At 52.1% G+C, this 5,000-nt stretch overlaps 1 non-coding gene across 1 annotated transcript in view; it reads left to right on the top strand.

The window, feature by feature from the left end:
- The first annotated feature begins 4,354 nt into the window (after positions 1-4,354).
- Positions 4,355-5,000, top strand: part of LOC126431072 (small subunit ribosomal RNA) — a 1,905-nt gene continuing 1,259 nt past the window's right edge. The window contains exon 1 of the ribosomal RNA XR_007577466.1: positions 4,355-5,000. This exon is cut by the window's right edge and continues 1,259 nt beyond it. This is a non-coding gene — a ribosomal RNA (small subunit ribosomal RNA).

Below are 5,000 nucleotides of genomic sequence, written 5' to 3'. Positions count from 1 at the left end.
TCCACCCCTATAACTTGCGTTTCATGAAGAGTTATGTCCAATATGCGACATTCCCGCTGTCCCTATACATGAGCTGCGAGCTGTACCAGTTACGAGCTAGAGACGCGATCGCGTTGCTCTCTGTACGAATGCCGATGCTGAGCGGTCAGCTAGGAGGCGCTCCATCCATGTCGGTACCGGTGGGCGTTGCACTCGCAGTCGCAAAAACGTACGGCAAGTATATTACTCGGAAGAGTTTATGACAGTCCAAGCCCCCCTGCGTGGGGAGCGTCTTTCTAGGCCATGACCCACCGGAAGGGCGCAGCGTCCCCCACCCCAGACATGTGACGTCACACTATCGGTATTGACGACTCGACTCATTGCTTATAATCATTTGCCATACACCGGTGGAAGCTGCCGAGACGAGTAGCTACATAGCGCGCTCGCCGTGTCACTAATGTACAGAGATACAACAGTTTCGACGGGAACCACATTAAACGTATACACGGCGCTGATTAGTAATAGATAGAGCCATCAGAATACAGATAATATATACAACTGTCCGTATACATGCTGAAAGACTCTGCTCACAATCACAACCACACGTCAGCCACACACTCTTATCACGCACTACTCTCTGCCTGTAACCACGCACACAGACAATATGTAAGCACCAGCATGCAACAACACCCAGTGCATCCTCTCCGCCACATTAGACAATCCACACTGTCATAACCAGACTGGGAGGTCCACACAGAAAACAGAATATCCCACCCACCCGACAACCACCATTGCTCAGCCAAGCCACCAACACCCACACATGTCCTACACAGGGGTGCACCCAACATCACAATACTGCCTCCTCTCACAGCACACAAACAATGGCAGGAATGAAAGACACAGGTCTGCCACAAGCATGGAATGAGAGCGCCGCCTGTCATGAGCCAAAGGTACATCCTGACGTGGCAAATCAGATGATACCGCAGGCATCCACGTACTATAATCACAATCAACAAACCGGCCGCCGCCCCCCCCCCCCATTAAACCTTTCCTTACAACAATGTGTACCTTAACCTAACCTATGTCGTACCTTAACCTAACCTATGTCGTACCTTAACCTAACCTATGTCGTACCTTAACCTAACCTATGTCGTACCTTAACCTAACCTATGTCGTACCTTAACCTAACCTATGTCGTACCTTAACCTAACCTATGTCGTACCTGAACCTAACCTATGTCGTACCTTAACCTAACCTATGTCGTACCTTAACCTAACCTATGTCGTACCTTAACCTAACCTATGTCGTACCTTAACCTAACCTATGTCGTACCTTAACCTAACCTATGTCGTACCTTAACCTAACCTATGTCGTACCTTAACCTAACCTATGTCGTACCTTAACCTAACCTATGTCGTACCTTAACCTAACCTATGTCGTGCCTTAACCTAACCTATGTCGTGCCTTAACCTAACCTATGTCGTGCCTTAACCTAACCTATGTCGTGCCTTAACCTAACCTATGTCGTGCCTTAACCTAACCTATGTCGTGCCTTAACCTAACCTATGTCGTGCCTTAACCTAACCTATGTCGTGCCTTAACCTAACCTATGTCGTGCCTTAACCTAACCTATGTCGTGCCTTAACCTAACCTATGTCGTGCCTTAACCTAACCTATGTCGTGCCTTAACCTAACCTATGTCGTGCCTTAACCTAACCTATGTCGTGCCTTAACCTAACCTATGTCGTGCCTTAACCTAACCTATGTCGTGCCTTAACCTAACCTATGTCGTGCCTTAACCTAACCTATGTCGTGCCTTAACCTAACCTATGTCGTGCCTTAACCTAACCTATGTCGTGCCTTAACCTAACCTATGTCGTGCCTTAACCTAACCTATGTCGTGCCTTAACCTAACCTATGTCGTGCCTTAACCTAACCTATGTCGTGCCTTAACCTAACCTATGTCGTGCCTTAACCTAACCTATGTCGTGCCTTAACCTAACCTATGTCGTGCCTTAACCTAACCTATGTCGTGTTTTAACCTAACCTATATTGCGCCTTAATGTAACCTATATTGCGCCTTAATGTAACCTATATTGCGCCTTAATGTAACCTATATTGCGCCTTAACGTAACCTATATTGCGCCTTAACGTAACCTATATTGCGCCTTAACGTAACCTATATTGCGCCTTAACGTAACCTATATTGCGCCTTAACGTAACCTATATTGCGCCTTAACGTAACCTATATTGCGCCTTAACGTAACCTATATTGCGCCTTAACGTAACCTATATTGCGCTTAACGTAACCTATATTGCGCCTTAACGTAACCTATATTGCGCCTTAACGTAACCTATATTGCGCCTTAACGTAACCTATATTGCGCCTTAACGTAACCTATATTGCGCCTTAACGTAACCCACATTGCCCCTTAACGTAACCCACATTGCCCCTTAACGTAACCCATATTGTGCTGTAACCCAACACACGTTGGGCCTTAACCCAACACACGTTGGGCCTTAACCCCAACACACGTTGGGCCTTAACCCAACACACGTTGGGCCTTAACCCAACACACGTTGGGCCTTAACCCAACACACGTTGGGCCTTAACCCAACACACGTTGGGCCTTAACCCAACACACGTTGGGCCTTAACCCAACACACGTTGGGCCTTAACCTGCTCTGTAATTGTCATACGACGCGTTAAATTAGTGTAGTGTTGCCTAACTGCAACCCCCGCAATATAGTTTGCTACTCGCACTGCCCGGTCCCCAGTGTATCGCTTCATGTTAAACACCTTGCAGCGATACACTGTAATGTGGATGGCAGCAGGACGTACATGCTCAATGCCCTTCGCAGTTGTTCATTGGCATTCGCATGGCGAAGCACTGCGCCTACGCTGTGGTACGGCCTGTGTCAACTGTCCGCTGATGTTGTACCTCCAAATCACACACTGTACTGCACATTGGTCCTCATGTACTGAATGATACATCGTGGTACATGTGACCGTACAACGACTGCGCCAACAACGGCGAACCATGCGGTCCAAATGTTGTGCACGCAGCTACGTGTCGTCTCCTATAAGAGCTGGAGTGCAGTGTGGTATGCCCTGGATGGCGATCAGCATGAGCCGTCTGTTGATGTAGTGGCGCGTGTTGTCAGACGTTGTCGTCTCTTCTCACACACCGTGATAGCATGGTGCACTGCGTTCCACATCTGCGACATGCGACAGAGGCCGGTTGACAGTCGTTTGCGCAATGGACATCGCATACGTACGGGGGCCACCTTCCACGTGTTTGCGAAGCGTGCACATGTTGTTGCGTGTATGTGGCAGACATAGTGTGTCGTGACACCTGACACAGGCATGCAACAATCGTTGAATTTGCAAATGGCGATGGACGCCTACGTTTGCTGGTGACGTTACGCAAATGAACAACTGGTAAACCGTTGTGGTGCGGTTGTTCTCGCTAGAGGTGAATCAGTGATGGCGACGATCGGTTGAGCTACCAACCGGTTGTTTCAGCGATACCCACCATGCCCACGAACGTGAATGGCATGTGGGTGTGAAGCGATACGCGGCGGTGGCTGGGTGGGACCGGCCCCGGCCGGTGAGGGGGGGGCCGCCCGGCGTGCTGGCCGCGCGGTGCGTGGGCGCACGCGCTACAGCCGGCTGGTGGGGGCGGCCACTGGCAGGCGCGCCGGCCGACGGAGGCGGCAGGCGGCGCAGCTGCGCGCCGGCGCACCCTGCACGCGGCGCCGTGCGGCCAAAGTAGGTCCTCGCGGGCCCGGTGCGAAGCGCGGTGGACATCTGCAGTGTGCTGGTCCGATTGAGGACTGTGTGCGCTGAGGATGCGCCGCCGCCCGGCGCTCGGCGCCGCGACGCCGTCTGCTGCTCGGTCGCCTCTGCGGTTCTCGCAGGTGGTTTGTATCGCAGCTGTGCGGACGTGTTGGCGCGTGCGCTGTGCTGGGAGAGTTCGCTTCGGCACCCAAGTGGGGCTTTTGTCCTTCTGTGGCGCTGGCGTTGGAGCTGCCGGTCACCGTAGGTGGCGCGTGTTGTCTCCCGCCGGCAATGCCACGACAGCACGCTCCCGGGCCTCTGTCGGCAGCGGCAAGCTCAGTTGGGAGCACGGGTGGTCGCACCTAAAGCGTCTACTCGCCAAACTCCGGGCGATTGCGCCTCTCTCGAACCCGACCAAGTACTTAGGACGGCGCTGCGCGCCGCCGGGACCTGAGAGGGTTTCGAGGTGTATGGTGCAGGGGAGCGCAGCCTCCTCCTGTTTGCAGAATAATTGAGCGTGACGCTTGCGTGTTCGCGCGGGCCCCCGGGACACACTCCCGGGCGGGCCGGCTGCTCAGCTCTAGTTGACGCAGCTCCCTGGTTGATCCTGCCAGTAGTCATATGCTTGTCTCAAAGATTAAGCCATGCATGTCTCAGTACAAGCCGCATTAAGGTGAAACCGCGAATGGCTCATTAAATCAGTTATGGTTCCTTAGATCGTACCCACGTTACTTGGATAACTGTGGTAATTCTAGAGCTAATACATGCAAACAGAGTCCCGACCAGAGATGGAAGGGACGCTTTTATTAGATCAAAACCAATCGGTCGGCTCGTCGGTCCGTTTGCCTTGGTGACTCTGAATAACTTTGGGCTGATCGCACGGTCCTCGTACCGGCGACGCATCTTTCAAATGTCTGCCTTATCAACTGTCGATGGTAGGTTCTGCGCCTACCATGGTTGTAACGGGTAACGGGGAATCAGGGTTCGATTCCGGAGAGGGAGCCTGAGAAACGGCTACCACATCCAAGGAAGGCAGCAGGCGCGCAAATTACCCACTCCCGGCACGGGGAGGTAGTGACGAAAAATAACGATACGGGACTCATCCGAGGCCCCGTAATCGGAATGAGTACACTTTAAATCCTTTAACGAGTATCTATTGGAGGGCAAGTCTGGTGCCAGCAGCCGCGGTAATTCCAGCTCCAATAGCGTATATTAAAGTTGTTGCGGTTAAAAGCTCGTA

Source organism: Schistocerca serialis, unplaced genomic scaffold (assembly GCF_023864345.2).
Source record: "Schistocerca serialis cubense isolate TAMUIC-IGC-003099 unplaced genomic scaffold, iqSchSeri2.2 HiC_scaffold_1075, whole genome shotgun sequence".
Lineage (NCBI taxonomy): Eukaryota > Metazoa > Arthropoda > Insecta > Orthoptera > Acrididae > Schistocerca > Schistocerca serialis.
Note: the sequence above shows the minus strand (reverse complement) of the source record. Positions and strands in the feature narration are given on the sequence as shown.